Raw genomic sequence first — 13,512 nt, 5'->3', positions numbered from 1 at the left:
TTTTAGAGCTTATTTGAATTCAAACATTTCGAACCACTATTGATCACTATACCCGAATACCCGTACACTGAATTAAATCTAGCTTCGCAACCAGAATCTAGTTTAAGAGTATGACTATATTAAATATCAACCACACAACCGTTGGAAACGTGTATTTTCATATTCCAACTTTATCATGGTTTTTCCAGCGCGACGTGATCTGGTAATCACGTTAGGCTGCACGTTTGGCCGTTTTTATATTATACAAAACCCTCTCCTTACATCCTATTCTACCCACTGGTGCGTCAGAGGTGGCGGCGGCCGATCTTGGGCTGTTGTAATGTACTAATAAATTTGACACTAGAAGGGAGGGATAGCAGAGGGACTTACGAGTATAATAATACGAATTTCAGGCGGCCGGTGATCGGATGGTGGAGAGGGGACATTTATTGGCGGCATGTACGAAAGTTATGGTTGAGGATTGTGAAAGAGAGAGATAGAGTGGGGTATATAGATATACGGAGAGAGGAGCGTTGTCGCCGGTCGCAGCTATTATACCGCGACAAGGGTCGGCACAGCGGCAGGGTGTGTTTTAGGGACGTGACGCGGGCAACAACGGTTGCAGTCGACGGCAAATCAAGACGATTCCTAAGCAAGTCACCGTCGTCGTTGTCGTCTCCATCGTCGTCGTCGTCGTCTATATGCGTCCTTATTCCCCTGCAGTATACATTACACCCGGTGACTATAACTATGTATACGCATATAATATGTATATATATATGCGGCTCGAGACGACTATCGCGAGCACCCGGAACAGTTTATATATATATATATATATATACATACACATATACACGTTTCCAACGTAAACGGCACATCAGACGGATGGGAGAGGGTGAGTTGAGGATAAACCCTTCACCCACTCCGGCGTTGCTAGCACGCCGAAAGGATGTAATAATTTTGGATTAAACTTTAATTGAGCTCTCTCTCATTCTCTATGCTCCTCCACCGCGGCCTCTCTCGTTCGGGCGACTGATGTACGTGTACATCGCGCGCGCATACAGACACATACACAGACACATATATACCTGCTATTGTTATTATATATTATATTATATATACACGCAACATGTGCAAATACACGCACACGATATGTATAATATATAATAATACGTAAACACGCCTCGTTCCCTTTTATATTATACATTCTTATCACCGGCATATACTTGCCAATGTGTGTGTATGTTCGTATTATTACGACTACATCTCTCCACGTATAATATTGTCGTTCGTATGAACTCAACGTCTTCTGTTGTAACCGTGCATATAACATATATACGTATACACACATGTATATAATGTATATTACATATGAATGTATTTATGTATGCGTGTGTATGTAGTGTGTGTGTGTTATATGTGAAATAAATATGCGAAATTCACTGTTTGACTATTTTAATCGAGCCAATGAATTTCTTTCATTACTTTAACCTTCTAACTCGACCTATATACAACCTAACCGGTGGTAAGGGTTATATTATAGAGTTATGGTCGTGTTATAATAATAAGGAAATAACTCGACATAAATCGTTCCTCGTGTTTGTCATGAGTTAGTAGTCGTCGTTCTGTCGATCATCGTATAATCTGCACTAGTAGAAATATCAACTTAGCGTGATTTGACGATCGTTTCAACCGAAACACAGTATAATAATTATCGTACTAGACGCATTCATAAAGTGCGCCGCCAGACGGTCGTCCAGACTGACGTTATCATTGATACTTAGACATTATAATTGTATGTACGTATATATACACTGTAGATGCAGGCACACACATATACTGGCCAATGGATTAAGTTAACCAATTCTGCAATGTTATCTGATTCAAAGTATACATAATTATTATATATATGTATATATTGAAGACATAAACTTGGTTAAAAGACTTTGCGGGGGAGAATTTCAGTTTTTTCTAAGGAGTAACAGTGGAAGGGTTAAGCTGTGTTTTTTTAATTTCTCTGGAAGATTGTAGACAATTTATTGATATTGCAGTTTCGGGAGCTTGCGTTTAGTTTACTGTTATTGGAGCGAAGCCGTCGGGCGAGTATATGCACCACAACCACCCGTATACGAGGGACAGACGAAAAAAAATATTACAAAACGGGAGCTATGGCGGGAAGAAGAGAAAAGCCAGTTCCTCGAGTTCGTCGTTATATAACAGCCGAACGAAAAGAGAATTATATAATACAATAATATACGTTCTAAGGGGTACACGTATACATTGTATCTGTGTTTAACAAAGAGAAGAAATATATATATATGTTTATATGCTATTGTTTAATTGCATCACTGGCAAACGAGTCCCCCGGCGTAGGCAACACTTTTTAAAGATATGACTATAATAAAAATTCGCGGGTTTAGCGCTTCGGATGAGCTTGGTTGGGCTCGTTTTTCGAGCAAAAATAATTGTAACGACCGCAGGCACTGGGCTGATTAAGATAATAGCTGAGGCAAAAAGTTTACACCACTATATACCCCGTCATCCAACACCCCCGTACTGCTGTCCACAATTCCCATCGCCAATTCCCCCTCCACTCCCGACCATCACCCGTGAAATGATTGTTATAATTATTATGCGCCGATAATCTCCGAAGAGGAACAACAGAAAGCTAACTCCTTAGTCTGTTTATATATATATACACACGTATAAGACCACAATCGTTAATTACCGCTAGCGGTTGTTAAATGGCGCATTAAATACATATAACTGTTCTTTAGGCCATGCTGCGGCGGTGTACTTTGCCAGAAAATTCTCGAAAAACAACGAACAAAAAAAAAAGAAATAATAAAAATGAATGCGTTTATTTATGGTTCACCAGTACGTTAATGTTGCCTACTTAACTACCGTGTTTAATACCGTGTCCAATGATGCGACCGCGACGGGTGCGTTGTGTTGGAGTTTGCGTGTGGTACAGAGGTTGAGGAGCGTTAGTGTAAACACTCGAAAGAAACTTCCATCCCTTACTCTACTGTAGTAAACAATATTAGGTATATATAATATTATTATGTGTTTATATTACTATACAGCTGTAACTTATAAACACCTATACGTTTTCGATCGCTCGTTTAGTTATTTATGATTCGATTAAAATTGTTCACGATGTGTCATATTAAGATTTTTATCTGATCAAAGAGGGTAAAATAAACACTGTTATTATTTTAATATACTTACAGGTCATAATAGTAGACTGCTCTAATATCATAAATATCATATCTGTAGCTGAAGTTTTACGACCCCGAAATCTACTGAGAACGCGCGTTACCCCGCAAAAAGCTTTAGGTGTAGATATACCGACACTGTAACATGTTACGTATGTTCAGGAGTAGCTTAAGAGGGAAAGAGCTTACGGGGTCGAGTCCTCCTTAGGCCGTATTTTTAAAGAAATTGTACAATATTAAAAACAAAATTAAAAAAAAAAAAAAAACAACAACATATATTTCATTGACTATTATAGACACGTATAAGTGTGTAATTTTGGATATGTACCTATTATCTATAGGCACTATAAAGTGTAAATAAGGTATAATAAGAAAAGATATACATGAAATGATTTCATGATTTTACTATGCATACTATGACTTATTCTTTACCCCTAAATTGAGTTTCTAGAGTTGCCCCTGCGTATGTTATAGGCGCTAAAATATACATTGTCTATATACTCTATATGACTATATATTATTCTTAAATATATTTAAATAATAATCCATTAAAATACTTAGTTTTGTTATGTAGCTAATTTAAATTCATAAATTTGTTTACACTATTTTAGTGTAATTTTGTAACGGAACTTTTGTAATCATTTATTAATCATACAAACACAATTAATGACATCAAAGAACGATAGAACTGTCTTTACATAACATATTAAAAATTACGCATTATCATTACACGCTTATAATTATAAGCAAGTTTACTTTACATTAGACTGTGCAATTTTTAAAGGATAGTAAATTTTCTATAAGTGCAGGATAACGATAAAAGATGAGAACTTCTGAAGGAAGAAAATAAAAGTTTTTAAAATTTATTTAATATGATGAATATTAAAATGATGAATATTATTAATTGAAAATTGAAGAAAAATTTAAGTTTTGAAGATTATTTTAAAATAATTCTCACATTTCTCTTCTTCTACCAAAATCACATTCAAAAGTTTGTATGTTTAGTACTCACTGCTATATAATATTTGAAATTTATGATTTTAATAATTTTTAAAGGTATCCAACAATATTAAATTTAAATAAAAAATCTTCTGACCAATATAAATCGAACTCATCTCTAAATTCATGAAACATTATTAAAGTCAAACCACAATAAATATTTTTATTATTTTGCCAAGCGTTTAACTTGTTTTTATGAAAAATTCATTGAGTTTGCAGAGGCTTAAACTGGATAAAGAATTAGCAAATATTATCTGCCTTGAAGCCTGCTAAAATATAGATGTGAACACAAATTGGTTATACGTGTGTGAATTTGATTGTATATTATTGAAATTCTAAACATATTTGCTATATCTTGTACGATGCGTTTAAATATCTTATAATCTTTGCACGTTAAATTTTGCGGAAAAATTAATATGAAAATTGAATACCCAACTTTTTCTTATTAAAGATGTAGGTAGCTATGAAATTATTTGATAATTATTAGATGGTGTGTTAAAGTTTCAAAAATATTTAAAGTAAGAAAATATAATATTATCGGTGTCATTCAAAGAAAAAGTCTTTTACGTGATTACATTTTGCGTCAAGTTTTGAAATTCCGTTAAGTTGTCGATAACGGCGAGAACGGTGGACATTATGGGAGCACTGATGGAAAACTTGAACAAAGACTGAATTCGTTTTGTAATTAGGTGAATTTTAATTAAACATTCCTGAATGTATTGGGGGTGATGTGAATGACGTCCGAAACGATTGTCCGGAACGAAGTTCGACGGTTACGTTATTGAAAGTTTTCGGACAAACTGAGAACGTCGAATAGTCGTTACTTGGAACATGAGTCGGTTTGTATTATTTTTATTAAATTATAAACATAAAATAGTTTTTTTTTTTATTTACAAAGAAAAAATAAGTAAAATTACATCAACAAATAAAATGTATAAAGATAAAAGTTTTTAATTAAAATTTGTCTTGTGTCATTATTATCGAATAATATAATCATTTCAAACAGTTTTCAACGAATAAACATATGAGATAAAATGAATTACTCTAAATATTATTTTCAATGATTTCAAAATAAGATCACACGTTTACTCTACTAAGGCCGTATCCAAAGTTTTTTTTTTTGAAGGGGTTTAAAACATGTATAATGTATATTGTATATTGTATATTTACTGATTTTAGGTGTTGTTATTTGGTTAAAAATAAAGTATTAGAATAATTTTAAATCATTAATATATTAATGCACATACTATATAAAATAATATGAGTATAACGTGCCTTTAGAAGTTTAAAAAAAATAACTTTATAGTCAATTTTTGTTACCTTGTTTACTTTTTATGACGAATTTAATAAAATAATTCAACGTTTTTGTCATTGTCTGGCGGACGACAATATAATATAATTATGATAATATTTTTTTAATTCACACAAATATAATAATCTTGTTATTGATAGCCTTGATGACCATCGAGTCGTTTATCGGCATGAATAGCGACCATTGTGATCAATAACAATCTATTATTAGACGTTAAACTAACACTCAATTTAATATATTGTGATTTTAACCATTTATGTTTGTATTAACAATAGTCATTTTTTAAATTTTAAGACTATTTAATTATTTAAGAAATTTTGAGGGGAGGGGGTCAGGACTTCTTATTCATCCCCCTTTCAGATACGGCCTTGCACACTACTATGAGATATTGTTCCATAAATAAGTGATATATTAACAAACTGCAAAACATGTTTCTATTTATAGTTATTAAAAAAAATTTAGATAAATATTTTAATACTTAACCAAATTTGTATTTGATCATCATAATACAATGATATTTCAAATATTTTTACCGTTTTATATTTATGATATTTTTAAAGTACAGTATATCGCTTTTCGCTAAAAATTCTTTGTAAACTCCGTTTGAATTTTACCAATAAAATTAAGTATTATCATGATATGTTAGTATAAAGTACATTATTTATTCGAGCGATAAACGAGTATAATACATTTTTATTATAGCTGCTATACGAAAGCAAGTTAATCCAGGAGTTATAAATACATCAGGTTTCTATATATATTTTGACACAAATCTTTTGAATTTCTGTATTTTGGGGGCTCAACGTCAACCACTAAGTGGCCAGTAAAGAATTATCGTTATGATTGCTGAGATAACTTTACAAAGATAACAATTTTACTCGTCTACCTACATGTTATATAACAATATAATTATTTATACATGCATATAATATCAAACGTTAGAAAATATGTTGAAATCTAAAATTTTACTTTATCAGATATGAAATGTAGTATATCGATGAACTCATAGTAGATTGCATGTACACACCACGAATTAAAATCCAAATATAATCTAAGGAGTTTTCATGACTATAATATGTTTAATATCTCTATTATTATCTTCAATAAATAGACGAGCACGAAATTATATCGTTAATGTATTAGTGTAACTTATGTAGGTGAATCTACTATGTAATTGTATTTTTTATAAAGTTTTAACATTATATTCAAAATCTTTTTAAGTCAATTTTTTTTTTTAATTTTTTGAGAATATAACATGTATATTTACGATTTCTACAATTATTGTTAAATACATATTATTATTTAAATGATACGATAAAACACGTATACAGTTTAGTTTATAAATATTTACTTTTAAGTAGAATATTAGTAATTTGACATATTACCTGCTCACCAGTGTTTGAAAAAAAGAAACTAAGTAGTAATGATCATTGACCTAATTTTTCCTCTATTAAAAATCTTCTAAATGATATACTTTTTATACAAGACATACTAAACAAAACGCAAATTATATACGTGTATACCAAGTTTTTTTTGATAAATTTAATTATCTAGCATAGGATCTCTTAATATTATATTATACTTGTTTTTGCGTTACTAAAGATTATGAAGCTAATGAGTTTCTGCGGCCGAGTGTTCGCTGTTTCTTCCTCAAAACCCTAGTTTAACACTAAAATCCCATAATTTTTCCGTTTGTTTAATTTGATTTTTTTTTTGCGAAGGAAATGAGACATTTTTTTATGAAAAAAAAAAATTAAAAATATAAGTGGATTTTAGAAGTATTTGGGTTGGAAGAGAAGTGACAATCGCGAAGGGTGGGGCGAGTGACGTTTTTATTTCCTCAGCTGTATAATTAATTCCTTGTTCCGTGTCCGAAAAGTTGGTGGAGACGCGCGTAGCAAGAAACGACGTACGTATTGGTCGTTTCAAAGTTGAAACGTCGCCATAAATTGTCGGCTTTATTTCGTCAACTTTCGTTCGTTAAAACTTTTTTCCTTCTTCCTAACCCTACCTTACTATTCCGCTCCCGATATTACATTTGCAACCGTCACTAAATTACTGGAAAACTTGTCTATACTTCAAAAAACGTCGTGCCAAACCAACAACAAATTGAACGAATTTCAACAAAAAAATTACATATGCCTTATTTTGTGTATACTTGTTTTCATAATAATAATAATATATAAGCAGATTTCTACCACGTGACATACACATAATATAATATATTATGTATAGCACATACACGGACGAATTTATAAGACTTTCACCCCCATAAGTAACATTTTTGCTACCGTTATCTACGAGTGACTATATTTTTTTATCATTGGAAGTTATAAATATTTTTAAAGAATATAAATGTATTAAACAGACGTGAAATTGAAATAGTAAAATGTTAGTTATTATTCAAGTGTTTAAATAAATCAACAATTTTAATTATATCATTTTTTTTTTTTATAAAAAAACATAACAATTGATGATATTGATAAATGTTCTTAAATAGTTTTTGGAATTTATTTAATAACAAATCGAAATAAAGACAAATCATAGGAATTATGAGTATTAGTGCATAAAACGCTATACTAAAAAGGTTTTACTGTATGTATATAAAAGGAATTGATCAATTATTATAAACTATTATTATTGACGATAGACCACAGAAAACATTGTTTATCCTCATGTTTAATTAATAACTATTGTTTTCGTTAGGTGACCATTAATTATAATGAACTAGGATTGAAGGAAAATTTTTATTTTGCCAAACGTTGAATCCAACAATATATTTACTTTTTTTCAAAACTTCTAGGACAGTTCACCATTATCAGAATTAAATATTTATATTTTTTTATCTCTTGTAGTAAAATTATATTATAAAAACGTATAAATTATTTGTACTTTCCGATTCTAACGATTACTTACGATATTCCTATTCATAATTATAGAACATTATGGATTCGGTGATATGGTTAAACAAGATCGTGATTTATTTGGATTTTTGATAGATCATTCGTTATTTTTTACTTGACACTCAGGGAGGTATATGTTATTTCGTTTAATGACAATGATATCGCCTTGTCCGATGGATGGATGTATACACTATCTCACAATTATATGTGTTGATACTCAAGTTCGGTGGACGGGAAAAAACAAACTAACTACCGTGCGAATGAGTTTAACGCTATCCATGAAGATGAAACGTGAGATGCAATGTGGGCTCAATATAAGATAATAATCATATTATATAGACTTGAAAATAAATACGGTTTTTGGTATTTCTTGTTTAGTTTCGGGTGTTTCTCAATTCACTTCTAAAAGCTATTTTTGGTTTTTTCCGCGAATCGGCCAACACAATCTCTCAGGAGGACACTTCGCATTTTGCGAGCTTGTACGAATCATGTTGCACAGAGAAAGCGACACCCGCGGTTTATTTACGATACGGGTTACATAATTTTTGTGCGGCCGGAATGTGAGATAAGAACGAGCAGGAGAGAAAAAAGGTACTCGGGTGGGAAACATCCTCCTAAAACACCGGTGCGTTGGGTGGGCGGTGGTCGAGGGGACGGCCGTATCGAGGGTAAATGTATATACGTATATATATTCACGTGTGCGGGGGTGAAAGAGAACCAAGTATAACACGTGCATGTGCGTAGGAGTGTGTGTGAGTATCGCGATGGAAAGTCTAAGGGGTGAGGGCGAGGTGGCGCATGCACGCGGCCCAGGTCCTAAAGCCTCGAAGGACATAACAATAAAAAATAATGTACCGCATAAATCTGTCTAAATTTGACGATTTTATTAGTGGCAATAATGCCGGAGTGATATCCCGGGCGTCGAGCATAAAAAGAAATAGCTGCGTTCTCTCGGGTCGATGGCCGGCGGATGATGGTCGGGTGGTAGCAAAACGGGACGGGGAAGAGGAAAAATGTATAAATACGATGAAAAATCCCGACAAGGGAAAGCTGGATTTGGCTATTACATCAGTGCGGAGAGTGAGCGGCGCGGCAGGCGCGTTGTGTTGGAGTTGAGTCGCGCACACACGCACACTAGCACCGACAAGAGAAAGAGAGAAATATTAGCGCGACGAAACCGATAATTCTGCAGGCAAGGAAGTTTGTTTCATTATTTTTTATGATGCCTTTAAAATACATAAATACGTAATGTTTTTCTTTACTCCGCTGCCGTTCACAACGTTTTACGTTACTTTTCCTTTCCTATCCGTTTTTTTCCTTCGTTTTTTGTTCTTTTTATTTATTTCTTACTTTGTGTTGCGCGCGTGAAAACGTATACTCCTTACGTCGCCGCGTGGAAAAATACGCGTTATTCAATTGCCAACCAACAGCACTGCCGCCATCGCCGAGACTTGATTAAAACATCAGAGACGACTTCAAAAAAACGTGCTTAAAAATTTTACGACTAGTTGGTATATACGTATACATCACTCGATATAATTTGCAATTCGATTATAGCAGCTACGTAATATATATTGAATGTTATTATATGTGCAGCTTTCCATTTTAGATGTTAATTATAATATAGCCAAACATATAATATTATAACTCATCACACAAGTTGGTTAAATTGCATTCAACAGTGCAATAATTTTTTTATATCTATTGAAATTTAAAAAAAAATATGATATTTTACACGATTTTGTATAGTTTAAAATGTAAATCATTTTTTTCTATAATTTGAAATTAGTATTTGATAAAAAATAACTAAACTCACCAGTTCCGGATATGACTATGAAAGCTTCTGTTATAAATAAAACTTGCCATAATTTATCGTACTACAAAAAATCTGTAAAATATTATTTATCACAACTTTTAAATAATATATTTTAATTGAGTTTCATTATAGAACTACACATTTATATTAAAATATTGTTTGGCTTGGCCGCTTCAGACTTTTGAAATTGTAATTATAACTACAAAACATTTTTTTTGTTAAATGACAATGTTTTGACATTTAAAGACCGTATTCAAACTACACAATATAATTTATTTAAATAGTATCAATTATATTAGTTTAATGTTTTAATGTGACTTTATTAATATCTATAATTATTTATTACATACATTTTAATTTTAAATATTATGTAGTAAAAAAAAACATGAACACCAATGATAAAGGAACAAATCTAATAAATAACTTTTATTAGAAATTTCTATTAACGTCTGAATGATGGAAAACGTTGTAACATAATATAAAAAATATTGTTCATTTTGTTGTAAACTAACATTAAGTTATAAAATCAAATTTAACCCAACTACATCAATGACTAAAACAGATATAGGTAACATGTAATAAGTTATAGGTACTAACCGGAGAAACCTTTTTAAGAACTAAAACGCAGTATAAATTCATTTCGGATAGTAGGACGTTTTGAAATCAAACAAACGATAAAAACAATTAAAAATATAAAATACAAAAATCATTAACGATTCAATAGTATTTACCAGACGAGCACATATTGTTACACGTTTACACACACACACACACACACACACATTATATTACATAAAATATTGATTTATGCGCTTCCCTAGACATTTACTATTAAAGACACTTATAAACTTTGAAAAGTTAGACAAAATAGTTTATTATAAATTCTGAGAAAATTATTATTCAGAAGACCTCATGTTGCCATATCGATATGTGTTTTCTTTTGCTAATAAATGCAGTACAATATAGTGAATTTGCGTTAAATAAAGTTAAGTGATAATTAAACTAATAAAAGGTTTTTAGACACAATCAAGTATTAATTTTAAAACTACCCCATGTAGGATTAAAAAAATCAAGTTAATAGTAGATTTTATTAGCTAGGTAATCGAAGAGTTCCGGGAAGAAAATAATTTGCATTACTATATTGTGATAACAAATTAATTTAGATTGCGTTTATATACTCAAGAAATCTGTAATCCTATCATCACTAATAATTCAGGAAAAAGAATATGCCCATTGAGAATATCAAAAATAAATATTATATCAGCCAAATTACATCTTAAGCAGAAACAATCAAGACCAACACTTTTCTTTATTTAAATAACGTAGTATCTAGAGAAGGGAAATTTTAATTTATATGAAATATTTTTAAAAACTTATTTTGAATATTATCGAGTTCAATGTAATAAATAGACAAATTTCGAGATAAAATAAGTGAGCTAAATTCAAGGTTAGATTTAACTAATGAAATATAAAGTGTTTTCAAGCATATTATAAGATATTTTCTAAATTATTTTGTATTTTTATTCGTGAAACCTTACATCTTATATGATTTGTTCCGAATTATTTTATGATTAAGTTTAAAGCTAAGATCATTTTAAAAATAAACCCTTAAATCTTTAGTTCAATTAATTCTTAATAAGAAACATTCAGTGTTTTAAATTAGAACCAGTGTTATGAGTAATATATATATATATATATATATTATTATACTTGACATTTATCAATATTTGGAAGTAAATGATTTTTTCGAATACATAAAAAAGCTATTTAAGATCAACTGTAAAATAATTTGATCAGTTATAGTTTTAATCTTGCAGAAAATTGGATTGCATCATTAGTAAATAGGTAATATATATGAGCAATATTAAAATTTTTAAAGAAAAAACGTGGTAAATCATTAATAAAATTAAAAAACAACAAACGACCTAAACGGGAACCTTGAGAAACCCCTAAAAAGACCAGCATTTCATGATGAACGGATATTTACGGCTTGAGTTTTGTTGGTAAAGTTCAAAAAAAAATATCCATCTATACCAAACGATTTCAGTTTAAAGCATAGTAAAATAGAGTCAACTCTATAAAAAACTTTCTAAAAGTTACTGTATATAATATGAACTTTAAAATCGTGATATAAAGCATTAGTAAGACAATGTTGATAAGCTAATAAATTTGTGAAAATAGTGTTTTGCTAAAAACCCATTTGTGAGGAATTTATATAATTTAATAACACATTTATAAATGCTAAATTATAATATAGTCTTCTTTGTTACTTATAGTATTTTTTGAATTTTTTGCCTCAACTTAAAATAAAAAAAAAATATTTAACGTATATTTTTGCGTGTCTTAAAAAGGACTAATGTAACACATCTTATCTATGTAAATAATTTAAAATTAAAATTTTCTGTCAAGTATTCATTACTTAATTATTTATGTTTCTATATGTAAAATCTATGTAGGAGAGGTACACTCAATTCTAAATAGAAAAACGATTAAATGTTTCAAATCGATTGCACTGTCCAGTGAATAATATACCACAGAAGTCCAATAGAACAGTTTTATTATTTCAACAGCATAGCCAGTAGACCGATCGAAAAAATATTAAATGTCGAGTTTTTAACACGACCCAGCACATAAATCGCATGAATATCATATTAAAGGACTTGGATGACGTTAAGTTATTGGACAAAACATGTGTAATATACATGTCAAATTTTGAAATCAACCGTTGTAAACTTTGCCAACAGTGATATACATATATGGGCCTTGGTCGTAAAACGCTGTTTCCAATCGTCCGAACGTTTACGAGGATAATAAATTACCGTTTTTTTTTTTGTTTGTTTTTGATTTTTTTTCAAAACCGTAAAGCATATTTTACAACTATTGATCGTGAAATATATCAAAATAACATTGACGTTTATCTGTTTCGATAGTCGCATTGAATGGCAATATGTATATAATATTATACTAAATCAGTCACACAATAAACAATATCCGCGTAAATATATATATTATAGAAAGAGATTTAAATTTAATTGACAAAATATATAAGAATAATAATACACGTATGCTAATATTATTTACCAGTAATTTCTTTTTTAATATTTTTTTTTCTTTTAAAACTTAATAATAAACGCCTATAAATTATGTAATATATGTATAATATGTTCGTTACAGGTATATATCAGAATAATTTATATGACAAAATCCAATCACTGGCCATTGTGTTTATATCAAATCGAAAATTATCAAAAAACTAATCATAAAATAGATACATTATATGCATAT

This window comes from Melanaphis sacchari, unplaced genomic scaffold (assembly GCF_002803265.2).
Source record: "Melanaphis sacchari strain LSU unplaced genomic scaffold, SCAv2.0 Contig0_pilon_pilon, whole genome shotgun sequence".
Lineage (NCBI taxonomy): Eukaryota > Metazoa > Arthropoda > Insecta > Hemiptera > Aphididae > Melanaphis > Melanaphis sacchari.
The sequence above is the reverse complement of the archived record's forward strand: the minus strand, read 5'-3'. Positions refer to the sequence as shown.